Genomic DNA, 13,802 nt, shown 5'->3' on the forward strand with positions numbered 1-13,802 from the left:
GTATTCCCTTTCTCAACATTTCTGGCATTAAGGTAGTTCTCATCTACAGTTTATGCCCCTAAAATACAAGCAGAAATCTGTTTAGAGCATGATTTTCAGAAAGTATTTACCTTCTTGATAAAAGGGACAGAAGTTGCTGGTGTCACCCATCTTCCTCCTTTTTCCTTCCTTGAATTTGGATGATTCTGAGAACTCTGACATCATTATATGTTCATGAGGGTAAAGGCAAGAGCATCTCAGAGGTTCTACCTTTGATATTAAACTAACACCATCAGCTGCCCGCGTTTGTTCTTGTTTTATGAGCCACTGTTAGTCACTACAGCTGCACATGTCTCTGATTGATACAGGTATACACATGAAAGAGCATGAAAGGACATAACATAGGAACAAAAAGAAATGTAAAATAAAAATTATGACGTTCTGAATTAATGACAAGCTGTTGGTTACAAATTAATGACAGAGTCTCTACAAAAGAAGCAATTTAAAGGCAGTCTGGCAGTTAAGACACCGCACCTTGATTTCTACTGCTTTGTACTGTAGGGGGTGCAAGTTCCTCCATCCCTGGTGGAGGAAATAAGATCTTACCACATGCTAGTGACACAGGCCCCACCCCACCCCCCACCCCCCAAGTGATTGAAATACAAAAGAACTCTTGGAAGTATGATAAGTAAAAAGAAAACTCAACTGGTCTTTTCTTTTTTAAAAATCATTTATTTATTTATGGCTGCGCTGAGTCTTCATTGCTGCATCCGGGCTTTCTCTAGTTGTGGTGAGCGGAGGGTACTTTGCTTGTGGTGCACACACTTCTTGTTGCCGTGGCTTGTCTTGTGGATCATGGGCTGTAGGCATGCTCCCTTCGGTAGTTGTGGCAGGTGGGCTCAGTAGTTGTGACCTACTGGCTTAGTTGCTCCATGGCATGTGGGATCTTCCCACACGGGATCTAACCTGGGTCTCCTGCAATGGCAGATGGATTCTTAACCACTGGATCACCAGGGAAATCCTAGCGATAGGTTCGATAAATTCTATTTAGCCTCCTAGAAAACAAAACAAAAAGATTTTAAAAAAGATTTAAAAGGTATAAGAGGTCCTTTGCTTACCAGTATGAATTATAGAAAAATAAATGAAATTATCAAGTAATATAAGAAATTCTTCTATAAACCCAGAATTGCCAATCTGAAATGACCCATTTAAAGCCCATTACACTAACAGTAAAGGATTCCTATCAGAGTTGTATATCATCATAAAGGGATGATACTTGATGGGTTAGAGTGGAGATAAGCAGAGTTGCCAAAGAATCGAGTAGGTAACCTACAGAGAAATGGGAATCTAAATATGATCTTTAAAAGTAGCAGTACTAGGAGGTAGAAGACACTGAAACTAACTGCAACAGTTGGAAGATTGACAGGGAAAGATTTTCAACCTAGAATTCTATATCCAAACTGTTAATCGATGTGAGAGTAAGATGTAGACATTTTGCAGCATGCAAGGATTCAGAAACTGCCTCCCATACACCACTTTCTGGAGAGCTGTTAGAGAATGTGACCCACAGAAATGTTAGTAAACCAAAAAAGTGAATGGGAATGCCTAGAATGACAGGTGTATCCTAGCTAGTTTAGACTGAAACATGAGGACTGAGGACCACATGAAGGATGTTGCGACCCCATGAATTGCAGCACGCCAGGCCTCCCTGTCCATCACCAACTCCCAGAGTTCACCCAAACTCATGTCCATCGAGTCGGTGATGCCATCCAGCCATCTCATCCTCTGTCGTCCCCTTCTCCTCCTGCCCCCAATCCCTCCCAGCATCAGAGTCTTTTCCAGTGAGTCAACTCTTCACATGAGATGGCCAAAATACTGGAGTTACAGCTTTAGCATCATTCCTTCCAAAGAAATCCCAGGGCTGATCTCCTTCAGAATGGACTGGTTGGATCTCCTTGCAGTCCAAGGGACTCTCAAGAGTCTTCTCCAACACCACAGTTCAAGAGCATCAATTCTTCGGTGCTCAGCTTTCTTCACAGTCCAACTCTCACATCCATACATGACCACAGGAAAAACCATAGCCTTGACTAGACGAACCTTTGTTGGCAAAGTAATGTCTCTGCTTTTTAATATGCTGTCTAGGTTGGTCATAACTTTTCTTCCAAGGAGTAAGTGTCTTTTAATTTCATGGCTGCAATCACCATCTGCAGTGATTTTGGAGCCCCCCAAAATAAAGTCTGACACTGTTTCCCCATCTATTTCCCATGAAGTGATGGGACCAGATGCCATGATCTTAAAAAATATTATTGACAAGTGTTTGACATATCTGATGGAACATTAGAAATGTTTGGGATCAGTACATTGATAGTTAAGCAAATGAGAGCAAAGGATATTTATCAATTCCAAAAGAAAAAATGTTCAAGAAAGTATTACACTCCTTGGCTCAGTATTGGACAGTGTTTACAGTCACTTAGTAATTCAACAAGTAGTTGTATGCTTACTGAGTGCTTGGTATGGTATATTTCTGTGAACAAAGTAAAGTCACTGTCCCCATGACTTAATTTTTCATGTAGAGTGAAACAAATAGTAAATAAATCAGATGGTGATCATCATAGAGAAAAATGCTCTGGAAGTTGGGACAGAGCACGTGAGCGTGCAGGTTTGCGGGGTTTTATTTTAAATAGGGTGGTTTTAAAAGGCTTTCATGATGAAGTGGCATTTGAGTAGAGACTGAAGGAAGAAAGGGATCAGGCGTTGCTTAAATTTGGCAAGGAGCATGTTTCAGATAAAGCAAGTGCAACAGGCCGAGATAGTAGCATATTTAACATCTTTAAGTAACTGTGTGGTCTGAGTGCAGATACCAAGGGGTAGATGGTTATCAGATGAGGTAAGGACAGAAAGGGCCAAATTATTTAGTGCTTTGTAGGTTTTTTGTAAGAATGTTGCCTTTTACTGAGTCAGATGCTCAAGCTTTTGAGCAGTGGAATGGTTTGACTGATGATTGTTTTAAAAATACCACACTAGCTCTAGTGAAGAGAGATTAAAGACGGAGCAAGGACAGAATCATGAGATTAGCTTGGAGATTGTTTTCAATAATTTTGGCAAGACATAATGGTGGTTTAGACTAACATTGGAGATAGTAAGATAGAGTCAAATTCTGTATATGTCTTGAACTTGGATTTGATGCATGAAACTTATATGTGGATTTGATGGTATATGGTTTATATGAGATACCAGTGACACCAAGATTTTTCGCTTTCATCTTAACCAAAAGTAGCAGAATTAGGCTTGAATTTACTGAGGTGTGGAAGACTGTGGGAAGACATACTTTGTTAGGTGTATGTAGGGAGTTGATAGTTAAGTTTTGGCCATGTTAAATAAATTTGATATCTTAAACATTTTATGATAAAATTAGATTGAGCAGGATAGAAGTAGGGAGGATGGTGATGTAAATGTTGAATTCTTAACTGTGAAATTGATAAAGCTATTTAATCGAGGCCTCTCATTTTGGAAGGCATCTCAGACCTTCTGCCCCCATTATCATAGGTGGAGAGGTCCTCACACTCACTGTGCCTTCTCAGAACTTCTCGGCTCCCTTCACTCTGTCATTCTGAGGCAAGATGTAACATGCACATTTGGAGTGAGTTTGCTTCTCTCGAAATAAGGGTCGCGACTAAACCTTCACGTTCTAAGACCACGCAGTTCTGACTCTCCTATCCTCATCTGGAGTGAAGATGTTGACTCGCTGGAGCTAGGATTTCTTCTCCACAGATTAAAAGAGAAAGCCCCAGGCCCCACTCTTCTTTACCACCAGTATTTACACCCTCTCTACCATTATCTGCTTTAAATCTGCTAGGACTAATATTATAGTCTTTACCCCTGTTTGTCATCTAAGAAACGCCCCACACTCCCAGGTCTCCCCTCATTTGCTCTGCTTTATTTTATTTTATTTTTGTTTTTGCTCTGCTTTAATTCCCATAAAGCTTTCCATGCGACAGTATCTGATACTTGTTCTCTGTAACTCATGGTTTGTCATCAGCAGGGTCTCTGTATTCTCAGGCTCATTTTTGACCCCTTTCTGTACCTCCTTTGCTCTATGGAAACAGAGCTCCTGGACGCTGCTTCCACCGCGTCTTCTTAACTGGTGCTGTTTTCCTTTGATATCTCGTGTGTTACTGGGCCTAGAGATACGAAGTAGGTCTTGTACTTGCTATTTTTTGGACCATTCTTCCTCTTACCTTCCTGAAAAATCTCCAGATGTTAATCTCAAATGCCATTGTTTGTATTGCTCATTGATACTTTCACATACAACCCTTGGGTCACTCCACTTTCTTACAGATTTTACTTCGTAACTCAGTGGTAATCTGTGAAATTCTGCAGTTCTAAGAAATTCTAAGAATTTCTAGCCGTTGTAATACGCACAGATTTTGTCCTTCTGACACTCTGGTCTTTATGTTTTTGAACTCTTTGGTAAGGTTTACGTCTTCTGTATTTGCCACTCGTATCTGTGATCATGTGCTAGACCTTGGCATTTTCAATAATTATGCTCCATTTTAAGCATTCCTCTTTGTAAACACTTACCCCATCATTCTAGCTCATTCTGCTTAGTACCAGACTTCCACAGTTATTCACCATACAGTGACTTATTTTAATCCATTGATTGTATGACCCTTTCACTTTACCTTATTTCTTTATGTTCTCACTTAACCCATTTTCTCTTTAATTTTATGGCTAATCATTTTCATTCCCTGGCATTTAGCCTTGACTCCCATATCCCACTTGGTTGAACTTCCTTGGCAGAACCACCATCCTGATGCTTTGCTTATGTAGTTACATACATAATCACAGGAGAAAAAATACTGACACCAACTAGTTGCTTTCCCAGTCCATGACCACTTAACCTCAGAGACACCCTAGTGTTGCCTGCAATTGTACTGTGCATTCACACCTTGTCTGTCTTAAATGTCCAACATGTCACCCTCTATCCTCACTCCCAGATACTGGTTTTGCTTCCTACTTCATTGAGAAAAATGAAGCAATCAAGAGTACTTCTGCAGGCTCCCTCTACCACATTTACATATCTACAAGCACTTGCACCCACAGCTCTCCATTTCTGTTATCTTATTTAAACCCTCTTCCTATAGAGCCAGTTGCTCTAATTAATATACACTTAGATTCCGTCTTATTTTATGTAGCTGGGGACATTGGTAGTTTGGCCATCTCTGCCAGTTTCAGTTTTTTCAGTCTCTAGCAGTTATTTCTATCAATATTTCAGTATTCTGAAACTTTTCTTCTATCTTTAAAAATGAAAGAAAACACCAGACTCTCTCTCTTTAACCTGCTTTTTCTACCAACAACTGTCTCTGTTCTTTTTTTATTTCTTGCAACAGAAGTTTTGAAAGAATTGCTTATAAGAATGATCTCCATTTTCTCCTGTCCTAGCCTTCTTTTCAAAGTTACCGGTAACCTTTGCATTATTAAGAATAGAAGTCATTTCTCAGTCATTGTCTTAATACCTTATATATCAGCAGCATTTGACAGTTGTTCATTTTCTCAGTACATTTTATCTGTTGAATACTTGGCTACTTTTTAGTTTTCCTTTTACCACACTGATTGCTTCTCTAACGTTGGATGTGCCAGGCCTTACTCCATGATCTACAATTACAGTCTTATGACTTTAAATACCATCCATATGCCTGCAATGTCCAAATTCATATCTCTGGCTCAGTATACTCCTGAAATTTCAGTTTTGTCTGTTCTACAGACTGTAGCATCTCTGCTTGAGTGTCTGCCTTCTCATATAGTACAGTGAACCCTTTAACAGCATGGGTTTGAACTGTGTCAGTCTACTTATATGTGGATTTTTTTTGTTTGTTTTTTCACTAAATACATACTGCAGTGCTACACAATCCAAGATTGGTTGAATCTGCAGATGTGGAATCATGTATTTCAAGATCAGCTATAAAGTCATACTTGGATTTTTGACTGATTGATCAGTTGGGGTCCCTAACTTCTGCGTTATTCAAGGGTCAACTGTATATCCAAAATTGTGTTGATACCTACCTACTCCAAGCTGTTTCCCCTGGAAGCCTTCCCCATCTCAGTTTGTTGCCATTTTTCTGTTGCATAGGCCAGAAATCTTGGGATCATCTTTGACTGCACTGTTTTTTCATACCCAAAGCCAAACTTAACAGAACATCTTTTTGGTTCCACTTTTAAAATATATCCCCCAGTCCCACAACTTCTACCTCATTATTGTTAGTTCCATGATACTAACTTAGTCTCAACCACCATCATTTCTTGTGTGATTTGCTGCAGTAGTCTCATAAATCTTCCTCATGCTTCTAATAGTGTCCTTCAGTTTATTCTTAGCACAACTGCTAGAGTGAATCTCAAAGTGTGTCACTTCCCTGCTCAAAATGTGCTGTGTTCAGAGTAAAAAATTTCTATAGAGTCATATAAATACGCATTTCATCTATTACTATTCTTACTTGTGACTCTGCTACAGTTATACTTACTGTTTCTAAAACATGCTAGGGATGCTGCTGCCTGCCTGTTTTCTCTAACTAGAACTTTCTTGCTCTACTAGTTTGCATAGCTGACTTTCATATATCCATCAAGTCTCTGATTAAATGTAGCTTTGCCAATGAGATCTACTCTGATCACTGTATTTAAAATTGCAATTTGAATACAACATTGTAAAGCAGCTGTATTCCAATAAAGATTAATTTAAAAATTGCAATTAACCGTTTTACTCCTTATGGTGCTGTTTTTTTAATATATAAATATATATAAATATATTTTTAATATATAAAACATCACTTTCTAAACATATTCTGTAATTTATAGCTTGTTTTTTGTGTTCTTCCCATTGCAGTGTAAGTTTTATGAGGATAAGTGTTTTATTCATTAAATCCCAGTATTTTACACAAATTTAGACCTTTCATCTGTTGAATAAATATTTGTTAATTTAGGTATAGGGGAAGAAAGAGAGAGTAGAGCTGCCTGAATATAGGAATTATCCTTTTTTTTTTAATTGGTGAAAAATTGCTTTACAGTGTTATGTTGGTTTCTGCTGTACAGCAGTGCAAATCAGTCATAACTATATACACATTATATACACACACACGGAGGCTGTTTACATGTACCCTCCTTCTAGAGCCTTCCTCTCCCATTCCCACACCTCTGTGTCATCACAGAGCTCCAGGCAGGGCTCTCCATGTTAAATAGTAACTTCCCACTAACTACCTATTTTATACATGGTAATATATATATACATATGGGCTTCCCAGGTGGTGATAGTGGTAAAGAACCTGCCTTCCAGTTCAGGAGACTTGAGAGGTGGGGGTTTGATCCCTGGGTCAGGAAGAACCCCTGGAAGAGGGCATGGCAACCCACTTCAGTATTCTTGCCTGGAGAATCCAATGGACAAAAGAGCCTGGTGGGCTATGGTCCATAGGGTCGCACAGAGCTAGACACAAGTGAAGCGACAGCATGCATGGGTGCAAGCCATTAAACTGTGCTAGAGATGTCTAGTCTAGCCCCATACTATTAATAGGGGCTTCCCTGGTGGCTCAGATAGTAAAGAATCTGCCTGCCAAGTGGGAGACCTGGGTTCGATCCCTGGGTCGGGAAGATCCCCTGGAGGAGGGCATGGCAACCCACTCCAGTATTCTTGCCTGGAGAATCCCATGGACAGAGGAGCCTGGCGGACCACGGGGTGGCAAAGAGTCAGACCCGACTGAGCGACTAGGTGACATGATAAGTGTATGTGTGTCAGTTCTGCTTTCTTAGTCTGTCCCGTCCTTACCTTCCCCCACTGTGTCAACAGGTCCATTCTCTACTAGGTGATCAATACCATTTTCTAGATTCCATATATGTGTGTGTGTGTTACTGATAATATATGATACTTTTCTCTTTCTGACTTTACCCTGTAAGAGGCTCTAGGTTCATCCACCTCACTACAGTTGACTCAGATTTGTTCGTTTTTTATGGCTGAGCAATGTTCCACTGTATATATGTACCATATCTTGTTTATCCATTCATCTGTTAGTGAACATCTAGGTTGTTTCCATGTCCTGATTATTGTGAATGTTTCTGCAGTGAGCGTTGGAGTATATGTGTCTTTGGATTTGTGGTTTTCTCAGGATATATCCCCAGTAGTGGGATCGTCAGGTCATATGGAAGACTTATTACTAGTTTTTTTTTTTTTTTTTTTTTTTTTTTTTTTTTTAAGGAATCTCTGTATTGTTTTCTGTAATGTCTGTGTCAGTTCACATTCTCAACAGTACAGAAGGGTTCCTGGAATTATCAATTAAATGTTGAAGGCTTCTTACTGTCTCTTTTAATTGGAGGCTCTTGCTCTTTTAATTGGAATATTTAAAGCTATTCCCTACACATGAACCTTCAACTTGAAAACTTTCAAAGATGTGAACGTATGTTCTGTCTGTGTCAGACATGAGTGAAGTTGCACCTTGCCCTCTGTCTCCTGTTGCTGACAGTCCTTCAGCTCTACCATCTCCTCCCTCCTCTCCTTCTTCCCTTTCCTCTCCTGTTCACTTGATGCCAGCACCTGTTTGCCAGCTTTTGTACTGTATGGTGACTTAGTGGTAAGGAATCCACCTGCCAATGCAGGAGACTGGGGTTCAGTTCCTGGGTTGGGACGATTCCTTGGAGAAAGTAGAAACAGCCCAGTCCAGTATTCTTATCTGGAAAATCCCATGGCCAGAGGAGCCTGGTGGGCTACAGTCTACAGGGTTGCAAAAGAGTTGGATACAACTTAGTGACTAAACAGCAACTGTTCTTTTCAAGGTACTGTACTGTAAGATTAAAAATGTTTTCTTAATTTTTTTGTGTTTGTTTTTTATGTATTACTTGTGTGAAAAGTATTATAAACCTGTTACAAAACTATATCACAGATTGTTTTAGTTGGATACCTATGCTAACTTTGTTGGACTTATGAAAAAATTGGACTTACAAATGTTCTCTTGGAATGGAACTCGTTTGTATGTAGGAGGCTTATTGGATTTAGTGATGAGGTTAGGTTTAACTTTTTATTTTGTGCTTTAAAAAATTAATTTCATTTAGTTATTTATGGCTGTGCTGGGTCTTTGTTGCTACATGGGCTTTCTCTAGTTGTGGCGGGGCGGGGGGATTGGAGGCGCTTCTCTAGCTGTGGTGCGCCAGCTTCTCATTGCAGTGGTTTCTCTTGTTTTGGAGCACGGGCTTCAGTAGTTGTGGCCCATGGACTTCGTCGCTGTGCAGCATATGGGGTCTTTGAGGATCAGGGATGGAATCCATATCTGCACTAATAGGTGAATTCTTTATCACTGACCCACCAGGAAAGCCCCTCTTGTGCTTTATTATTTTGTTTCTTTCCTGCCATCTTTTAAGTTAAACTTTTTGGTAATTTATTTTATATCCACTTTTGGCTTTTTAAGGTATTGCTATTTAGTTGCTAAGTCATGTCTTACTCTCTTGCGACTCTGTCCATGGGATTTTCCTGGCAAGAAGACTGGAGTAGATTGCCATTTTCTTCTCCAGGGGATCTTCCTGACCCAGGGATCGAACCTGCATCTCCTGCATTGGCAGGTGGATTTTTTTACCACTGAGCCACCAGGGAAGCCCAGTCTTACATATTACAGGTTTTATAAAAGGTAGATCATGTCGTTCTAAACTACAAATGTCTAGTTACAACTGAGCTTCTCTCCAGTTGTGGCACAGGGACTCTACAACTACTGTGGGCCCAGTAGTTGGAACACAAGGGCTCTCTAGTTGTAAGCCCAGTCTTCATATTAACCCATTTATTACTGTTACTTTTTCTCTACAGCTCTTATGTTCCTTTGCCCTGAAAGCTGTTCATCAGCATTTCTTGTTTTGCAGGTCTGCTGGCAATGAATATTGTCAGCTTCTTTGGAATAGATGTTTGGAAATGTATTTACACTCTTTATAAAATTCTGGACTGCCAGTTTCTTCTTTCCACATTTGAAGTAATTAAAGTCATTACTTTGTATTCTGGCCTTTGCTTTTATTATTATTTTTATTTATTTATTTATTTTTTGAAATGACAAGTTATTTAATTAGGTTCTTTGCAAGAAGTTCAGAACACTACTTTGTGAGGATAAATTCCATTTGTGAGAGCAAACACGGAGCGAAGGTAGCCTTGGAGCTGAGGGACAGCTTTGATTCTTTGCAGAATTTGTGAGCCCACAGCTTTCTGATCAACCTTGCGCTGCTCTGTGATCTCGTATTTCTCTCTCTCTGTGTCAGAGATCTCCCTCCTGGTGTCTGGGTTTACGCAGCTTCTTCTTCTTGAAGTAAGTGTCAGTGAGATGTTCTGGGATTTTCACACCACTGGTATCGATTTTGGTGGAGGTGGCAATGACAAATTTCTGGTGTGTTCTACGCAGAGGAACTCTATTGAGGGATAGAGGCCCAGTCACAAGTAGCAAGCCACTGCCCAGCTGCTTCAGGAAAACGACCCTCTTGCCTCTGTGGCGCCCAGTGAGGATGATCAGAATGGTCCCAGGAGTGATGCTGGCACGCAGCTTCCTCACATGCTTACTGAAGGGTTTTTTGCCATGACTCAGCAGTTTCCGAGGCACATCTTCAGTAGGGTAATACCTAGGCATTTTGCGAAGTTTGACCACTCGGGTACCACCGTTCTTGTCTCCACCAACTGGTTTTGTGACAGTAGCAAGAACACGAACCTTCTTTTTCTTTTCGACCTTGGATTTAGCTGCTGAATACTTTCTCTTGTACAAGGCCTTTCTGGAATACATGGCTGATCGGGAATATCTGCCAATTCCTCTGACCAGGACAGGATTTCGGCTGCAGTGAGGCTTCCCCTTCTTAACTTTCTTCACCTTTTCCACCTTTTTAGCCTTTTTGCCAGCATCAGCCTTCTTGGCTTCAGGTTTTTTCTCCTTAGTATCTGGCTTCTCAGCCTTTTCACCCACCATCTTGCAAGATGGGAAAGAGCTGTTTTTAATTATATCATTCATACTGTTCTTGACTGAATGTTGTTCAGCAGCTCTCTGGCTGCATTCAAGATTTTCTTTGGTTTTCACTATTTGAACCATGATGTTTTTATGTTTGTATTTTGTTTATCCTCTGTGTGGTTCACTGAACTTATACCTGTAAGTTGATGGTTTTCATCAGTTTTGGAAAGTTGGCCATTAAAAAGATTTTTCTCTCTCCACATTCTACTGTCTTCTGGGAGTCCAGTCATACATTTGTTAGACACTTGATTTTGTTACACAGATCCCTGAGGCTTTTTCCTTCAGTCTGTTTTCTCACTTCTTCAGTTGTTAAAACTTCTCATTTGTGTTCATTTTCACTCACCCTTTTCTTCAGTCATCTCCCATTTGCTGCCAGACACATCCAGTGAATTATTTCAGTTATTGTAGTTTTCTAGAATTTTAGCTTTTAAAAAATACTTTCTATTTCTTTGCTGAGACTTCATTTAAATTTTGAGTAAATATACAGTAGCCTATTCGAAGTAGTTGTTTAATACAGCAGTTGGACTATCTTGGTGACAGTTTGTATTGAATAGGTTTTTCTTTACTTTGAGTCATACTTTCCTATTTCTTCGAATACCTAGTGATTTCTAATTGTGATTTGGACATTATGGATGATATAGAAATTCTGGTTTCTTTTATCTTCTTCTGTAGAGTGTTAATTGTTCTAGCAAGCAGTTGAATTATTGGCTGATCACCTTGATCTTGTTGTGTAAGCTTCGTTTTACTCTTTGTAAGGATCTATGGAAATCCAAGGTATTTCCCAAGCCTCTCTCAGCTTCTGAACTCTGTTTTTTGGAAGATCTTGTAAAGATTTGATTTTAGACTTCGTTAGGACAGAATAGGCCTACGGTAGAATTTATTCCAAGTAGTAATTCAGGTGAGTCACTCAGTCATGTCTGACTCTTTGTGACGTCATGGGCTGCAACACGCCAGGCTTCCCTGTCCCATCACCACCTCCCGGAGCTTGCTCAAATTCATGTCCATCGAGTCAGTGATGCCATCCAACCATCTCATCCTCTGTTGTCTCCTTCTCCTCCTGCCTTCAGTCTTTCCCAGCATCAGGGTCTTTTCCAACAGCATCAGGGTCTTTTCCAATGAGTCAGTTCTTCACATCAGGTGGCCAAAGTACTGGAGCTTCAGCATCAGTCGTTCCAGTGACTATCCCAGACTGATTTCCTTAGGATTAACTGGTTGGATCTCTTTGTAGTCCAAGGGACTCTCAAGAGTCTTCTCCAACACCACAGTTTAAACGATCAGTTCTTCAAAAGCATCAGTTCCAAGTATAGTTCTTTGTTTCTTTTAATGTGTAGCCTTTCTGGTTTCTCAGATGGATGCCTGGGGAAGTAAACAAAATCTCTTCCTCTACTGGCTCAGCTGGAATTCTATCTCCTAGAACTGCTTCTATCTCCTAGAAACTCCTAAAGAGTTTCTCTCTTTACAGTGTCAACTTCATAACAGCTGCTCTTTGTTAATCCCTGCATAATCTCATCCTGTGTATTACTGCCCAGAGATTGGTTAAGGATTTGTGAGGAATTCATTTTTTCTTCTCTTTGACCCCCCACTCCCCAATCTCACCCTACATAGCTCCTTCCATTCTAGTGCCCTACTCCATGAATTCCACTGGCTCATGGAGTCCCAAATCCTGATTTCTGCATCCTCAGCTCAGAGAGACTTCTGTGTTCTGCTTAGTTTCCAGCCCTCTGTGCTGTTATCATGTAATTGTCTTCAGACAGAGTGATATTCTCTAATATTCTCTAAAGAATTACAAGATTTTTCTGCTTACAGTCTAGTGACTGAATATAGTTGTGTATTTCTGACTTGCTTAATAATCTTTGGTTGCAGGGCTATTCTGGTACTAGTTATTCTGTGATAGTTTAAGAGTGGAAGTCATCTTTGCTCCACCTTAATATTTTTTATCCCTGATTACAGTTTTCTGTATAGTTAGAGAATGGTGTTTGTGGATTGTTTTTGAGGATCAGTATGGTTTAACAGAGAGTAGTTGCTTAGAATCTAATGTCAGACATTTTTGTTAAAGAGTAACAAAAGAGTATATAGTGATGGTCCCTTGACTGGAACTGTATAAGTGAAATTTCTCAAAAATGTTTTCCTAAAGAAATAGCTTTCCTTGGAATTAGGCTTTAAAAAAAAAAAGCAAGGATGGATGTTTTGGAAATTATGAGAAGCAGGCATCAGTTGTCAAAGTGGGGAAAGCAGGAGCACAGTGGGTAAGACATGTATCTCAGACCAGGATCCATAGCATCACCCCCCTTCCCTCTTGATTGGGGGAAGGGATGAGGCAAAGGAACTCCAATTATGTTCCATCCAGATGCACAGGAGGGCTTTAGGGATAACCCTCCCTGCATGCTTTATCTGAGCCTCCACTTCCAGAATCTCCAGTTTTCGAAAGTAGCCTGGAGAGGGAAGTTGTTTACTCTTAAAGAAGGGTATGAAATAAAATTTCCAATGCCAGAATGTACAGATTAAGCATGAGACCAGATTGATGGACACAAAGCACAAGCCACTACATTCTTAGGGAGGGGGTATCTCAAGGGAAGGTAGGGTCTTCCACATCTTGTCTCCTTATAATCCCATGTTGGGAAGGGTGCTGAGAACTGTCCCAAGCAGTGGGTTGTGAAGATAGGTGAAAGGGGTGGTTGAGGGAACAGCTGCAGACCTGTTGCTTCTAAGCTCACTCGCACCCCTTTGGGGCCAAGACAGTTTTATTTATTTGCTCCCTTGGGTGACTGTTCCTTGGGTCCCACTTTCTCTAGGATGCCATCTACACTGGCTGTGTGCAAATGA

The 13,802-nt window shown here is 40.3% G+C and overlaps 1 protein-coding gene and 1 pseudogene across 3 annotated transcripts in view; one reads left to right on the top strand and one right to left on the bottom strand.

The window, feature by feature from the left end:
• Nucleotides 1-13,802, top strand: part of TRIM33 (tripartite motif containing 33) — a 138,561-nt gene that overhangs the window by 72,635 nt on the left and 52,124 nt on the right. The window lies entirely within an intron of this gene.
• LOC129654909 (60S ribosomal protein L6-like) lies at nt 10,079-10,940 on the bottom strand (annotated as a pseudogene).

This window comes from Bubalus kerabau, chromosome 6 (genome assembly GCF_029407905.1).
Source record: "Bubalus kerabau isolate K-KA32 ecotype Philippines breed swamp buffalo chromosome 6, PCC_UOA_SB_1v2, whole genome shotgun sequence".
Classification (NCBI taxonomy): Eukaryota; Metazoa; Chordata; class Mammalia; order Artiodactyla; family Bovidae; genus Bubalus; species Bubalus kerabau.